Raw genomic sequence first — 17703 nt, 5'->3', positions numbered from 1 at the left:
AGTTAACAGCTTGGCTCCTCCTCTTCCGACTATAGTCAGGAATCATACCTTAGACCCGGAAGTCATACATATCTTATCTTCGGCCCACAAGTCTGCCACTAAGAAATTGTATACTAGCAAATGGAAGAGATTCGCTATTTGGGCTCAACTCCGGAGTCTGGATCCCATCACTATTCCTGTATCGGAAGTCCTGAAATTTCTAACTTCCCTATTCAATCAAGGTTCTTCAGTCTCTACCATCAAGGTCCAATTGGCAGCTATTTCCAATTTTCATGAATCTATAAACCCACCTTTAATGAGCAACAGATTGTGTAAAACCTTCAGGAAAGGTGCTGCTTTTACGACCTCCGATTTCTCATCCTGCTCCTCCGTGGGATCTTGATGTGGTATTACGTGCCTTAACCACCTCCCCTTCAACCGCAGCAACATGTGATTTAAAATTTCTATCTTGGAAAACTGCCTTTCTGGTCGCGATTACTTCTGCCAGAAGGGTTTCAGAGCTTCAAGCTCTATCTGTAAAACCACCGTACCTGGTTTTTCACAAAGATAGAGTATCCCTCAGGCCTAATCCATCCTTTGTCCCTAAGGTTTGTTCCAGTTTTTGCCTGCAACAGTCATTAGAACTTCCAGTTTTCTTTCCAAAGTACTCAAACAAAGCAGAATACATATTCCACACATTGGATGTCCACAGGCAATTAAGTTTTTATTTAGACAGGACCAAACAAACAAGGAAAACAGATCAATTGTTTGTGTCCTTTTCGATAATAAATTGGGCAAAGCTGTCACAAAGGTCACTATTGCCAAATGGATCAGGGACTGTATTAGTCAAGCTTATTCCTCTTCTAATAAAGAGCTTACGACTTCTGTCAAAGCTCACTCTACAAGAGCTATGGCTACTTCAATAGCATTCCATTCTAAGCTTGCCATTAGTGACATTTGTGCTGCTACGTGGTCTTCCCCGCACACTTTCATTTCCCACTACAAATTGGATGTGGCATCTCGGGGGTGAGCTTCATTTGGTTCCACAGTGCTCAGGAGTGTTTTCCAGTGAGCCACCCAGGATTTAGGTGCTAGGGACGCTGTCCCATCAGTACAGAATGTAGGCGAGATAGGATCACATAACATCTTTTAGTTATGTACTCACCATAACTTTAGATGTTTGGGATCCATCTCGCCTACATTCCCAATAACCCACCCTCCTTCCCTCTGCCTTGGAGATCAGAAGAGATTGGACGGTCCAAATTCTATTGTTTCATCTTGAAACATCTGGCAATGTTATATAAACAAGTTATGTGTGTGTGCATGAATGCGGACAAACAAGATCTGGGGGATTAGTGGTGGTGCATCCTGGGATAGAGAATAGCTCAGCCAATAAGAGGCTTCGCTCCATAGCATAGCGTGCCGAGTCGGAGCCGAGGATCGGCTCCAAGACCATCAGTACAGAATGTAGGCGAGATGGATCCCAAACATCTAAAGTTATGGTGAGTACATAACTAAAAGTTATGATAACTACAATATTTGAGAAGTCTTTGCTAGAAATATGTTTTCCTTTATATGGGGATCTAGATTAAACCCTATTAAAAGGGAAGTATTATATATGAATAAAGGAGGGGGAGGAGGATTAGCTATTAAATTCAATAGTTTATGTGGCATCATTAAATTTGTATGAGGTTTTGAAATGGTTAAATGAAAAAAATTTAGTAACAAGATTTATTTAAATATAGGTATGAAGAATTGAGGGAAATAATTAGAAGTAATCAAAGATTTGTAAAAAGATGTTATAATGAAGAAATCCAGAATTACAAACAAAAGATAAAACTGTGGAAAACAGAGACTGATGAAGTAGAAGAAGATAAGAAAAAACATGGTACAAAAATGTTATGAGAAAATATTATTGTGTTAATCTATGTGAAAATATTCCAGAAGAAAAAGATTAAAGCAAACAAATAACTAAATGGTGTAGGTATAAGCTGAACGTCACAATTTTATGGGGGGATTGCGAATAAAAAAAAATTATGAGTAAAAGCAAATATGTCCTGTAAAAAAAAAAGTGAAAGAATATGTTTGTATTATGGAGAAGAAAGAGCAGAACATGTCTTTTTGAAATGTAAGAGAGTTAAAAATAAATGATGGGATAAATTACTTACAGTTTTTGGGAATTTTAACAGTTCATAGGTTCATAGGTTCATAGGTTCATACTAGGCTGTCTGCCCGAGGGCATTTACAAGCCTAGCCCATCGTTTTGTGGCTTACGCCACCCCTTTAGTATGGGGAACTATACCCATTATTTTGCTGTGCCTCTGTCGAGCAGTGACACTGAGGTAATCCCTGGGGTATATCTGCGATCTCCCATCCATTGGTCAAGATTTCTCTTGAACAAGGCCAGCGAGGTGCTCTGCCTCACATGTACCGGGATTTTGTTCCACAGCATAGGGAGTCTTTGGGTGATGAATCTATCCCTCCAGCACGCCCTATTAATAGACGTGTCGAGGTTTAAGTGTCCTGCTCTTGTGGCTCTGATGGATCTAGATTTTTTGAGGTGAAGCATATTCATCAAATCTGGGTTTGACATGGCCTTGTATGTCAGGCAAAGGTCACCTCTGAGCAAGCGTGTTTACTGAATAGAGCTGGAGTTCTTTCAGTCGGGCAGCATAGGACAGATTTTTGAGACCCTTTATCCTTTTGGTGAGGAACTTTGTGGCCTCTCCAGCTGCTGCAAGTGTCGGGTCAGATACATTCGAATGGGGCATTGTACTCAATCATTGGTCTGATGAGTGATGAGTAAAGGAGACTATGACCTCCCTTGATCTAGATGAGAATCCCTTCATGATAAGGTGGGCAATGTAGAAGGTCTTCCTAACTACTTTAGCTACATGGGTTTCGAATGACAGACTACTATCAACCTGGGTCCCCAGGTCCCTGATAACTTCTTCTGTGCTCAGTGGATTGCCACCTATTTGGTAGCTAGGGGTTACCTTGTTTTTCCTGAAGGGTATGACTATGCATTTTTTGGCATTTAACTTTAGGCCATGGCTCTGGCACCAGTTATCCGTTTCTGTGAGACCGTTCTGAAGGATATCTGTGTCAGATGTGTTTTCTACTATGGCACCCAGTTTGCAGTCATCTGCAAACTTTGTCAGCCATAACCCTCCTGTGTTTGCTTGTACTTTGGAAAAGTAGATGCCAAACAAGAGTGGGCCCAGGACTGAGCCCTGTGGGACACCACTTGTGACAGGCTTTGAGTTTGACATGGCGCCCGCAACTCTGACCCTGTGGGTTCTGTCACTCAGCCAGTTTGCAACCCATCTTGTGATGTATGGGTTAACATTTAAGCTGATGAGTTTTTCAATGATACCCGAGTGGGGTATTGTATCAAGGCCTTAGCCAGATCGAGGTAGGCTGTATGGACTGCCTTTCCTCATCAATGGCTTTGGTGACTGTTTCAAAAAGTCAACCAAGTTTAAAAGGCATGATCTGCCTTTGACAAAGCCAAACTGGGTTGGATCCAAAGTCTGCAAATTCCTATGTCTTTATTTATGAGGTCCATTATGATCCTCTCCATGGCTTTGCAGATAAGGCTTGTCAAGCTAATGGGCCGGTAATTTCCAGGGTCGGTGGAGGCACCGCCTTTGTGAAGTGGGACCACAGTTGCAGTGCGCCACTCCTGGCACGTATCCAGAGGTAAGACTTTGATTAAACAGCTGTCCTAGCTGTGGGTTTAATTCCTCATTGAGTTCGTGGAGCACACAGCCGGGACACCATCAGGTCCCATGGATGCTGTGTTTTGCTTTGGAGAGAGCAGTTCTCACTTGGGCTGGAGATGTTTGGGGGCTGCAATCGCTTGGTATAGATATCTCTCCTTTGGGGAGGGGAGGGGGAGAAGTTTGCACTGAACCCGTCAGCCAGTATGTTGGCAATGTCTGTAGGATCAGTAATCTTCACATCATTTTGAACTAGTTCTGAGCATATCTGGGAGTTTCCTCCTAGGTTTCTAACATAGCTAAAGAAGGCCTTATGATTGTCTTTTGAGTCTTTAGCTATTTTTCTCTCAAATTTGCTTTGGATGATTTTATGAGAGCTCTTAGTTTTTACTTATAGTGATCAAGGGTGTCTTACCTTTTAAGGATTTTGCTCTATCTTGTAGTAGCTTCCTCCTTTGTTGTAGAGTTTGTTTATGGCTGGGGTCCACCAGACTGGACGCTTGCCTTTGGTACAAAGAGTCTTTGTTTTGCTTGGGATTGCCTTATGCATGCAGTCCTGCAGGTGCTGGTAGAAGGCATTTGTAAGTGATTCAGCTGCTTGAGTACTGTTTTCCACCGCTCGGGGCCTTAAAGGAGACCACACTAGTCTTTAGAAGTGTGAAGTCGGCTTTTGAGAAGTTCTTTACTGTGGTCTTTTTATTTCAGGTGGGGTGGGATGAGGACCTCCAGCGAGATTAGTTTCTGATCTGATCTCACCAGTGAGGGGTACACTCCCCCTGTTCTACCTTGTGCTCCCATGTTCGTGATGATGAGATCAAGTATGTTATCTCTTCTTTTGGGAATGGTGACTAGTTGTTCCATGGCATTTGAGTTTATGAATTCCAGGAACTTTTGGGCTAGGGTGTTTGGGCTTGAGTAGTGTTCCCAGTCTATATTAGGGTAATTGAAGTCACCTAGTATGATAGTGTTTGGTGATACATTTATCCCCTCTAGTGTTTTCAGGAAGGCCATGTGAGGTTCCTGAGTTTGTGAGGGTGGCCTGTAACATGCTACAATTTGCAGAGCAGTCTTGCCTATGGTTAATTGCACCTGGATGGTCTCCGATGCATCGTGCGTTGCCACCAGTCTTGAGGTGTGGATGTCCTTGATGAATTTGGATACCCCCCCTCCTTTCTTGGTATTGTCCGGATTTTGGGGCCGGAACGCATGATATGAGGTAAAACCTGATAGCTGGGGTGCTCTCAGGAGCCTTGAACCAGGTTTCTGTCACAGCACAGACATCGATGTTCTCCATACTGAGAAGGGCCTCGAGTGCGTGCATTTTGAGATTTAGACTTCTGGCATTGAGCAGCATTACCCTTAGTTTTTTCCTTTTTGTGTTCTAGGGTGGTAGGTTTAGAATTTGAGCCTTGCCTAAAAAGGCACTATGGGGTGGCAAGAGCCTTTGCCAATATCCGAATCCCAGGGTGACAGGTGCAAGCCGCCCTTGGCAGCGTGGCTTGTCCAGCATGTCATCCCAGGCAGACAGATACTGGATCCCCTTTGAATGACACCAGTGTTTAAGCCAATTGTTAAAGCTGATCATCTTATCTCTGTATTGTGGCATCATTCTTGGTGAAGGTAGGATACTGCTCAAGGTCAGGGTCATACCTGCCTGGGCTACATAATCAGAGAGCTCCTCAATGTCTCTTTTCATGTAGTCCAAGGAGGTACGCCTCAGGTCGCTTACACCAGCGTGGACAATGACTGAGTCATATTTGTACCTGCTGTTGAGAGACCTGAGTGCTTGCTATGTGGCGGATTCTAGCCCGACAGGCAGCTTACTGTGACCTTCTCCTTACTCAGTCTGGTGAGCGGGACGCCAGTGTGTCTGACTATGGAGTCACCAATGACTAGTGTGTCTGGCATTGTGTTTGGCCTTAAGGGCTGTGACTGTTTGACACTCTGACTGTGAGGTCTATGTGTTGCAGGTGTTGTGTTCTGAGGTGGTGGTTGTTTGGGTGTCTGCTTTGGTGGCCTCTGCTGTTTTGGTAGATTTTGATCAGAGCCTCCGAGTATGTCTTTTGTGTTTATGTGTATGATTTGAGGTTGTAATGGTACTATGTGAGACTGGGTCTATAGTGTGTGTGATAACCTTCTCCTCCTGACTGGTCTTGCCAGTCCTATGTTGAGAGAGCTCAGCCTCCAGTTTGGCCGTATAGTTGCATCTCTCGCATGTATTTGTGTTTTGTGGGAGGAGGAGAGGGTTGTTCAGTGTACATGAGGCAATTGTAACATTGCCTCAATATTCCCAGGTTCACCAGCTGAGCAGGAGAGGACACTAGCAACTGATCCTCGACATGCTAGAAGGATAGACAAAAACTTTAAAAGAGATTCCGGGGACGTGGGTGACCGAGAAATGGGGGTTGCCTTTTGGGGTACTATCTATGACAAGAGTGCCGTATCAAGGTAATAAGTACTGTAGGAGCAAGTGCTAGGTTTAACAGATAGAGAATAGTCTACTTGGAGTCAAGTAGAGATGATCTTTTTAGTTATAGGATACGCTGATTTGATCAGTTGTATAGTTCGAGGAAGGTAGTTTTAAGGGAAAATTTGAAGAGTGGACTTTAGGTAGCCCGAATAGTTTAAACCTGCTTAACCGGCGCTGCCCTAGTGTGCAACGGTAGCAGCTCCGCGCTAATTCGCGCCAAAGCGTGCTTTATAGCAGGGGGCTGGAAAAGATAGGAAATGACCCAAAATGGCCAATAAACTACAAGTTACTGCCTTAAACCACTCCTCTGAGGACAAACAGGCAGCTCAGTACTCCCTACTCCCACTAGTGAGTAAAGAAACTACCCCTTGACCAAACAAGGAAAATGGAGAAAACAGGAACCAAGACAAAGCCCAGGGATCAGCAAAATCTGATCACTGGAACAAACTATTAGAAAAGTATGGAAAACAAGAGTATTTTTTTTTGTTTTTGTTTCAAGTTTTTTTTTTTCAAGTTTTTTTTTCAAGTTTTTTTTTTTTCAAGTTTTGATTGTATAATATGGGCATGAGTGAATATGGTTATTATAAGAATAGAAGTAGAGAGTCCAAATTAATTTTGGATAAAAAACGTGCTTTATGTGGTATGGAATGAGAGAATTCATGAAATTATGTTTAATGGAAACTGGACTTTGTCATTAATATTAAAAAAAAACGATTAGACCATGGCCATGGTTATGGAAAAAGGAGTGGTGGTCAAATTAAGAAATGTATATGTGTGTGTATATCTATATCTATATCTATATCTATATATATCTATATATATATATATATATATATATATATATATATATATATGTGTATATTTTTTTAATTTAAACAATAGATTGACGTATTGAAACATGAAAATGAAATGAAAGTTTTAAATAATTGTAAACATTTTTATATAATTAAAATGTAAATGTGTATGTAATATAAAAATATAGCAGCAATGATGCTAGATGTGCACGCTCTACCCATGCAGCTAGTGCCGTTCCGGCCGCTACAGCAGTCCCTTCCAGCAGCTCTATAGTGTCAGGAACCCCTGGTGATGGGGATGGCTCAACTGATGGTACTATGGCTGCCATAATTACACCTTCCATTTCTGCTGCATCTTTTGATTCTATGGGAGTGACACCCCTTTTAATCTCTGGGCAAACACCACCACCTAACCAACCTGGTTTCTGTGCTGCTATGAATGTGGTTATGGGAGCGAAATCTAAACCTATGGCTCCACTTAATTTGGACAATTTTTTACCTCTACCCACAAGAAATTCGATAAGGTCACCAACAAGAAGACCCAGCTGGGGACGACGAAAGAGAAAGTTTTCTGGAGACGACAACAGTATGGATCAATGGACCAGAAAATAAATGGACTTGTTTTTAACTTGTCTAACTTTGTTCTTATTACAGCAGAATATACTTTGTTAAACAAGGGTCTTTCTTACATTCCCTCAGCAGGTACAAATTAAACAGATTTACTTTTAACCCTTAGACTGTTTGGCAGGAATATAGCTTTGAAATTAATATACTCTAATGAAGATTCCCTTAATAATATTGAGAATGGTTCTAGGTTAAGAAGGAAGAGTGCTTTTTGTCCTGTTATTCCAACACATGCTGACTGTTTCATTAGATTATGTGAATATGATTTTTATGAATTATTTTCTGGTGAAAATCGCTGTAAAAGTATCTACTTTAATATGTCCAAGGATGAACATATAGCGCTTCTTTCCTTGCATGAAAATGATGCTCTAACCATTAGACCCGCTGATAAGGGCAGTGGCATTGTTCTTTTAAACTCTTCTAGTTATATTGAGGCTATGTTAACTATGTTAACTATGTTGCAAGACCCACAGACCTATCAAATGATTGATACCCCGCTTCTGGACAAGGCTATTAGAGGAATTTGGGATCATTTATATGATCTCCAAATGTGTAGGCAAATTGATTACCAACTGTGTTCTTATTTACGTGTTGAACATCCACTAGTTCCTTTAATAAAAGGTCTGCCTAAGGTACATAAGTCTTTGACATCTCCCCTAATGAGACCTGTTATATCTGGCGGTGGCTGGGTGACAGAGACCATGTCGGTATATGTTGAACATCAGTTGGGTCCATTAGTTAAAAAGATTCCTACTATACTTAAGGATACTCTCCAACTGTTGGATGACATTGAGATCTATAATCGTGATCCCACATGTTCAAAATGTGTCTTGGTTACATTAGATGTTAAAAACCTATTTACATCCATTCCTAATGATTTTGGACTTGAAGCTGTTAGAGAGGTTCTTACTAGCTGTGAAAGTATGTCTAATGAGGAGACTATGCTTATTTCCACACTTCTAGACATGGTGCTGACTAATAATATCTTTATTTTTAGTGGGCAGTTATATTTACAGCGTTGGGGTGTTGCAATGAGTACCCCCTGTGCAAACTCTACGCTAATCTTGCCATGTATCATTGGGAGAAGGCTTTTTTTGTTTGACCATTTGGGGTTTTCTAATATTCTCCTTTATCGATGTTTTGTCGATGATATTCTGTTTTTATGGAAAGGTGATGAAGGAGGTTTGAATGATTTTGTTGCTTGAACTCTACAACCCACTTCTTAGAGTTCAGTATGACCTCTTCTTGTGTTTCTGTAGATTTTCTTGATATTACCATTCATCAAGACTTTGCTGGACTACTGAGTACCATATTATATCGGAAACCCCGCTGGGCGAATGCTTTATTGCATTTTACTAGCATGCATACTAGGATGACCTTTTCCAACATTATTACGAGTCAATACCATAGACTGAAGAGAATTTGTAAGGACCCAGCTGATCTGTTATTGCAATTGGATGCGTTAGATAGGTTATTTTTGGACAGGGGCTATAAGAAGTCTGTTTTAGTAAATGTAAGAGAGAAGTAATGGGCTCGAATGTCTCCTCAACAAGAAACATGACTGGTTGTGATAGTAGCAAAAGGCTTCACTTTGTCACCACCTATACAGGAGATATCAGTTATACTGTAGAGGTGGTGAAACGCAATTGGCATGCCCTTTTATTGGACCCAGCCACTGCCAGGATAGTTGGGAGGTCTCCATGTTTCACATATAGAAATAGCAACAACTTGAAATGCATCTTATGCAAAGTTGTGGTGGAGTGTCCCAATAATAGTTTGATTCCAAATAGGAGTTTGAGCCATGGGACTTTTTCATGTAAACGTTGCAGGATGTGTAGTGTTATAACTGTTGTACAGAATTTTGATCATCCTGTCCTAAACTACAGGTTTGTTCCTGGATTTATTGCTACATGTAACGGTGTTAACTTAGTATATCTTGCATCTTGTAATCGTTGTACCTGTTTCTATGTAGGCAAGACTACACGAAGGTTGAGAGACAGGATTTATAATCATTTGTATGACATCAAAAATTCAAATCAATAAAATGCATTAGCTAAACATGTGGCTAACTTTAGTACCCATATGTTTAGCTTTAGGGTTCGGCAAATAGTGCCGATTAATGTGAGAGGGGGCAATTTGAACAATCCATTAGAGTTGGTAGAAGTTAAGTGGATTTTTAGATTGCATGCCCATATTTTTCCCGGGCTTAACAATCATGTCGGTCTTGAACCAGCCCTGGTAGCACGGCCAGTAAAATAATGTATAATAAAAAATAATATAATAAAATAATATGTAGTGAAATAAAATAAAATAAACTAGAGTACGTTAAGGTGGGATGAGCTGACGTAAGTCAGTATCAAAGTACAGTAATATTGTTGTTTGATCCATGACCAGTTCATAGTATATATTGTAACTGGTAATGGATTTTTTTTTGAGTTGTTTTAATTTTCATTTTTTTCTCTATCTATGTATATTTATATATTTGAAGTGCATATGCTATGTCTTGTTTTATGTATATATATATTTTTACATGAATTTATATACATACACATTCATATAACTATGTTAGGATTTGTGTGTGTGACTGTTGAATATATACACACAACTTCCTATTGTCTGTTTAACTTGGATTTTATTCTGTCTCTAGTCACTATTTGCCTTACTGCTGAAGGGGTTAATTAGTTAATTAATTAATTAATCAATTAATTAATTAATTAAGTGATTAATTAACTTGATTCTTCTGCTGTGAACTGGATTGGTTGGCAGGATTTTAAATTTGTTTAAATTAAGCTGTTTGACTGTTTTCTGAGATCTGATGAAGCATGTTTTTATATGTGAAAGCACTTATCCGTTGAATATACAATAAATTTGACTGATTTTAGAGCCTGGTGGTCCAGCCTTGTGTCTTCACTTTAATATAAAAATATGTAAATAAATAAAGGACCCCTACTCTTTTTGATAGGTACAGTGGGAGCTTTTACATCTGTCTGTGCTACCACAAACTCACTCATATGGGACCTAGAACAAGAAAAACTGTCAGAAGCTTCAAATAAAAAGTTGCGTTCATTAATATACCAGATTTATGAAAAACTTTATGTAGACCAAGGAACCTTGGGCCGTTTGAAAAAAAGAAGCAGTTGAGGAAGTATGAAAATATAAATAAAATCTAGAGATTTTTGAAAGGTATAAAAAGAGATATGACATGAGAAAAAGAGAGAGATCTGATATGTTACAGTATTTAGACAGAGGAGAAAGCCAAATTAATCTCTGGGGAAAAAAAAAAAAGCAGCCCCAAATATACTCAAAGAGAAATACAGGCAAAGGCATCCAGATATGGAAAATTTCACAATACAAAAACTGAGATCACAGAGGGAATGTAGAACAGAAGATTAGTGAAGTAGAAGTTAAAAAAGGAGAAGTTTAAGTTATGGAATGCCTGCAAAGTGATGGATTTTGTGTAGAAAGTCTAATACATGTTATATCACAGCATGATGGAAGAACAAGACCCCAGGTAATGAGAAACGGGAGGAGCAGGAGACATCTGAAAAACGAATGTGGACATGGGAAAGAAAAAGATATTTAATATGGTGTGATATGTATGCAAAGGAGAAAGCAAAACCAATCAATACAAAAAGAGCAGCACCAAAGATATTTGAAAAAAAAATACAGGCAAAGGCATCTAGATATGGAAAATCTTACAGTACAAAAAAAAAGAAGAAAACAAAGAAGATAAGTAGCAAAGAGGATTAGTAATGGAGACGTTAAAGAAACAGAAACTGAGGTTATGGATTGTCTGTACAGTGAAGGTTTTAGTGTATATCTAACTCTGATAACGCAGCAGGATAGAGCAATGGAGTGGGAAGCATCTGATCAGTTGCCATATGAATATACTTTGGAGCCTTCCACAGCAAGGGGAGGAACTGGAAACTGTGGCAGCTCTGACACAGTCAATGTTGTGGAGTGATAGGCCAGTGAGTTCCTCTATGAAAGCGCAACAGATGACACAGGATGAAACTGAAGAGAATGTGGCACAGGAAGATGCTGTGGAACTTTCAATAGAATGCCCGCAGGAAATGGAGAATAAAGAATGTGCCCTCGGTTTAAAAGAAAATGATATAAAATGATAGAAAAGTTGCTTGATTTAATAGAGATGGACAGACATATTAAGATCAATGAAAGAAATAGATACAGAATGTCATTAAAACCCCCAAAGTTAGAATTTTGATAAAACAGATACAGTAATTAGGACTGTTCATAGAGATTCATGTGATATAATAGAAGTAAATAGGATATATTACTGTGCAGCTAAATTAATAACAGATAAAGTCTTATCACAAAAACACGTCAGTAAGGGAAGAGAAGGGGAGAAATCAAATGCCATTATGGAAGTGTTGAATAGAGAAAAACTATAAAGCAGTTAAGACAAGAAGTGTCTCTGTTAGAAGAGGGAACAGATCAAAAAATGCTCGAAAAGATAGATGTGATAAAAACAAAGCACAGTGTCAGAACAGATCAACATCTGTCATGCACTGTTGCACATAATAAACTAAAAATATCTGCACAGGCAGAAAAACTTAGAAGATATGCAGTTCATAGGTTCATACTAGGCTGTCTGCCCTAGGGCATTTATAAGCCTAGCCAGAGTGTGTGTGGCTTCCGCCACTCCCTGGAATGATAATACTGTGCCCATTTAGGGTTTAGTTTACTGTGCCTCTGTCTAGAAGTGAGACAGAGACGACCCCCGGGGTAAACCTACGATCTCCCATCCACTCCGTCAAGATTTCTCTTGAAGAGAGTCAGTGAGGGGCTCTGCCTAACATGGACTGGGACTCTGTTCCAGAGTGCAGGGAGCGTCTGGTTTATGAATCTGTCCCTCCAGCATGTCCTATTTATTTCTGTGTTGAGGTTCAAGTCTCTCGCTCTCGTGGCTCTGGTGGATTTGGATTTTTTTAGGTGGAGCATGTCCATTAATTCCGGATTGGACATGGCTTTGTACGTCAGGCATAGATCACCTCTGAGTAGGCGGTATGCGACTGAATAGAGCTGGAATTTCTTCAGTCTGACAGCATATGACATATGTTTGAGACACTTGATCCTCTTGGTGAGGTACTTCTGGGGTCTTTCTAACTGCTGCAGGTGCCGGGTAAGGTACATACCAAATGGGGCATTGTACTCAATCATGGGTCATGTAAGGGAAGAGTATAGGGGCACAATGACCTCTCTTGATCTAGATGTGAATCTTTTCATGATAAGGTGGGCAATATAGAAGGTCTTTCTAACAACCTTGGCAATGTGGGTGCCAAATGAGAGGTCACTGTCAACTTGGGTCTCTAGGTCCCTGATTACTTCTTCCATAATTAATGGATTACCACCTATGTGGTAATTTGTGGGTACTTTCTTTTTCCCAAAGGGTATAACTATACATTTTTTGGCGTTCAGTTTAAGGCCATGGCTCTGGCACCAGTTATCCGTTTCTGTGAGGCCTTTCTGAAGGATGCTAGTGTCCGCTGGAGTATCGATTATGGCGCCCAGCTTGCAGTCATCTGCGAATTTTGTCAGCCACAATCCTCCTATGTTTGCTTGTACTTCTGAGAAATAAATGCCGAACAAGAGGGGTCCCAGAACCGAGCCCTGTGGGACACCACTTGTGACTGGCTTAGAGTCTGACATGGCTCCAGCAATTCTGGCCTTGTGGGTTCTGTCCTTTAGCCAGTTTGCAACCCATCTGATGACATATGGGTTTACATTTAAGCTGGTGAGCTTGTCTATGATGCCCGAGTGGGGTATTGTGTCGAAGGCTTTTGCAAGGTCAAGGTAGACTGTGTGAACTGCCTTTCCCTCATCAATGGCCTTAGTGACTGTTTCAAAAAAGTCGACTAGGTTCAAAAGGCAGGATCTGCCCTTAAAGCCGAATTGGGTAGGATCAAGTGTCTGTAGGTCACCAATTTCTTTGTTTATGAGTTCCATAATGATCCTCTCCATAGCTTTGCAGACCAGGCTCGTCAAGCTTATGGGGCGGTAATTTCCAGGGTCTGTAGAAGCACCTCCTTTGTGGAGTGGAACCACTGTTGCTGTACGCCATTCTTTGGGTACGTATCCTGTAGTAAGGCTAAGATTAAACAGCAGCCTTAAGTACGAGTTTAGTTCCTCTTGGAGTTCATGTAGCACGCAATCTGGGACACCGTCTGGTCCCATTGATGCTGTGTTTTTAGCTTTGGAGAAGGCGGCTCTCACCTGGACATCTGTGATGTCAGGGAGGCTACATTCAGCTGGGATAGATATTTCTCCTTTTGGGATTTGCACTGAACCTGTCTGCCAGTATGTTGGCAATATCTGTGGGTTCAGTGTATTTTTTGTCATTTTGAACTAACTCTGAGCATATCTGGGAGTTTCCACCCAGGTTTCTAACATAACTAAGGAAGGCCTTGTGATTATCTTTAGTGTCTTTTGCGATTTTTCTCTCAAAGTTGGCCTTGGATGATTTTATGAGTGATCGTAGTTTTTTGCTAGTACTGATCAGAGAGGCCTTCCCTTTTTGGGATTTTGCTCTGTCCTGTAGTAGCTTCCTCCTCCTGTTGTAAAGTTTGTTTATGGCTGGGGTCCACCAGACAGGACGCCTGCCTTTGGGGGAGAGGGTCTTGGTTTTATTTGGGATTGCATGATCCATGCATTCTTGAAGGTGTCCGTAGAAGGCGTTTATAAAGGATTCAGTGGTGTGGGCTGTGGTTTCCACTGGCCCAGGGGCCTTGAAGGATACCACTTCAGTCTTAAGAAGTGTGAAGTCAGCTTTTCAGAAGTTTCTCACTGTGGACTTTTGTGCTGGGGGTGGGGGCAGGATGTGGATTTCCAGTGAGATTAGTTTATGGTCTGAGCTCACCAGTGAGGGGTATACTTCCGGTGTGGAGCATTGTGTCCCCATGTTTGTGATGATCAGATCTAGTATATTATCTCCTCTTGTGGGAGTGGTGACTAGTTGTTCCATCGCATTTGAGTTTATGAATTCTAGGAACCTTTGGGCTAGGGTGTTGGGGCTTGAGTAATGCTCCCAGTCTAAGTTTGGGTAGTTGAAGTCTCCCAATATGATGTTATTTGGAGAGACATTCATACTCTCCAGTGTCTTCAGGAAGGCTGAGTAGGGTTCCTGAGTTTGAGAGGGTGGTCTGTAGCATGCTACAAACTGTAGCGCAGTTTTGCCTACAGTTAGTTGCACATGGATGGTCTCCGATGCTTCGTGCGTTGCCACTATCCTGGAGGTGTGGGTGCCTTTGATGAATATGGACACTCCCCCTCCCTTTGTGGTTCGGTCCAAGTTTTGGGGCCGAAAAGCATGATATGAGTTATAACCTAGTAGTGCTGGGGTGCTCTCAGGAGCCTTGTACCAGGTTTCAGTCACTGCACAGACATCGATGCTCTTCATACCGAGGAGGGCTTCGAGAGCCTGCATCTTGAGGTTTAGACTTCTGGCATTGAGCAGCATTACCCTTAGTTTTTTTTCCACTTGTGTTTTCTAGGGAGGTGGGTTTGTTTTTTGAGCCTTGCCTAAAAAAGGCACTATGGGTGTGGCAAGAGCCTTTGCCAATATCCGGAAGCCTAGGGGTGACAGGTGCAAGCCGTCTCTTGCGAAGCAGCGTGGCTTGTCAAGCATGTCATCCCAAGCAGACAGACATTGGATCCCCCTAGAATGACACCAGTAATTGAGCCAATTATTAAAGCTGATCATTTTGTCTTTGTACTGTGGCATCATTCTTTGTGAGGGTAAGATGCTGCTCAGGGTCAGGGTCATACCAGCCTGGGCTCCATAATCAGAGAGCTCCTCTATGTCTCTTTTCATGTAGTCCAGGGAGGTACGTATCAGGTCATTCACGCCAGCATGGACAATGACTGCGTCATATTTGTACTTGCTTTGCAGTGACCTGAGTGCTTGTGTTATGTGGCGGATTCTAGCGCCCGACAGGCAGCTTACTGTAACCTTTACCTTGTTCAGTATGGTGAGCGGGACGTCAGTGTGTCTGACTATAGAGTCACCTATTACAAGTGTATCAGGCATGTTGTTAGGCCATAAGGGCTGTGACTGTTTGGCACACTGACTTTGAGAAATATGTGTTGCATGTGCTATGTTTTGAGGTAGTGGTTTCTTGGATGTCTGCTTTGGAGGCCTCTGTTGTTTTGGTAGATTTTTAATTAGAGCCTCCGAGTATGTCTTTGTGGGTTTATGTGTTTGGTTTGCAGTTGTGTTTGGTCTATGTGAGACTGGGTTTGTGGTGTGTGTGGTTACCTTCTCCTCCTGGCTGGTCTTGCCAGTACTGAGTCGAGAGAGCTCAGCCTCCAGTTTGGCTATATAGTTGCATCTCTCACATATATTTGTATTTGTTGGGAGGAGGAGAGGGTTTCTGTGTACATGAGGCAGTTATAACATTGCCTCAAGATTCCCAGATTCACCAGCTGGACTGGAGAGGACACCAGTAATTGATCTCTCGACATGCTGGAATAGTGTAAGGGATTGCTGAGTACTGAGTCAGAAAGGACCTAAAGGGAAATGGGTACTCAAGGGGATTGTAGGTGGATGTAGTGCTTTCTTTTGTTCAAGAGTGCTTTACCTGTGTAAAAATGCTTTAGGAGCAAGTGCTGGGCTTTTTAGATAGAGAATAGACTGATTTTATTGAAGGCAGAGCAGTTTTAAGGGAAAAACTGAAGAGCAGACATGGCGGAGCCAGAAATAGTTTAAACTTGTTTAACCGGCGCTGCACTATGCGCACAATCACACAAAGCCCTGCAAATGCGGATTTTTATACAGGGAACATCAAAAGAGCTAGAAATGGTCCAAAATGACCAATTACTACTAGATCTTGTGCTGAGGTCACTCCTTCCGGGACAGATAGGCTGCTCAAGGCTCCCCACTCCCACTGGTGAGCAAAGAAACTTCCTTCTATCCAAGTAAGGCAATTGACAACACAGGAACTATCCCAAAGACCAGAATACAGCAAAGCCTGTATACTGGACTATTCTAGTCAAGGAAAGGCGGGAAAACAAGGATATTTTTTTTTTTTGTAAGAAAACTACAGAAAAATGCAGGGAAACAGCAATATATTAAATGCACAGGCTAGCACACTTGAGTGGGCAGCCTCAACAGTAAAATTAAACAAAACTTTAACTTAAGTGCAGGTAATAAAAATGCTCAATACAGATAAAATAGCAGTTTAAACTTCGTTTACAGCAAGAAAAGAAGATCGCACAGGTAGAAATAGCAAAAAATATACTTAAATTTGGAAAGTAGTCGCTTTGTCAGTTCTCTGCTGCTAGCACCACTCTGCAGGACCACGAGGAGCTGTTGCTGAGTAGTATAGTAAAACAAAAACGCTCAGGGGCGGATTTTTATACAGGGAACTTCAAAAGAGCTAGAAATGGTCCAAAACGACCAATTACTACTAGATCTTGTGCTGAGGTCACTCCTTCAGGGACAGATAGGCTGCTCAAGGCTCCCCACTCCCACTGGTGAGCAAAGAAACTTCCTTCTATCCAAGTAAGGCAATAAATGAAAGGTACAAAGTAAGCAATTTATTGATGACCCAAAAAAAGTTTTATGGAGAATTGGAAAACGAGACAAAATTAATTGAAACACCACCAAAAAAGCAGTAGATACATTTTGGCGAAATATCTATTAAAATCCTGTGGAACATAACAAAGATGCTAAATGGATAGAAGAAGTAAAAGAAAAAGTATAAGAAGTTCAAATGTGCAGGATATGAAATGAGGTGAAATAACTGCTAGAGAGATTGAAACAAAGTTAAGAAAACCTCCAAATTGGAAAAACCCAGGTCCAGATGCAGTACCTAATTTCTAGCTAAAAGTATTAACAGCCTTACATGAAGATTTAGAAATGAGCAAGTACTATTTATATGTGCACCCTGCAGACACCAACCTGGTTAACAACAGAAATGCAGTATTCCTACTTAAGAGCGAACCTGGAGGCTATCCTAAAAACTATAGACCAATAACTTACCTTCCGAAGACGTATAAAATATACACTGGAATTGATGCTGACAGAGTTTATAGTCATTTAGAAGAAAACTGATTCATAGCAATAGAACAAAAGGGTAACAAAAGTCATATGGAA

The sequence above is a fragment of the Protopterus annectens genome, chromosome 3.part0 (assembly GCF_019279795.1).
Source record: "Protopterus annectens isolate FY-2018-M chromosome 3.part0, PAN1.0, whole genome shotgun sequence".
Classification (NCBI taxonomy): domain Eukaryota; kingdom Metazoa; phylum Chordata; order Ceratodontiformes; family Protopteridae; genus Protopterus; species Protopterus annectens.
Note: the sequence above shows the minus strand (reverse complement) of the source record.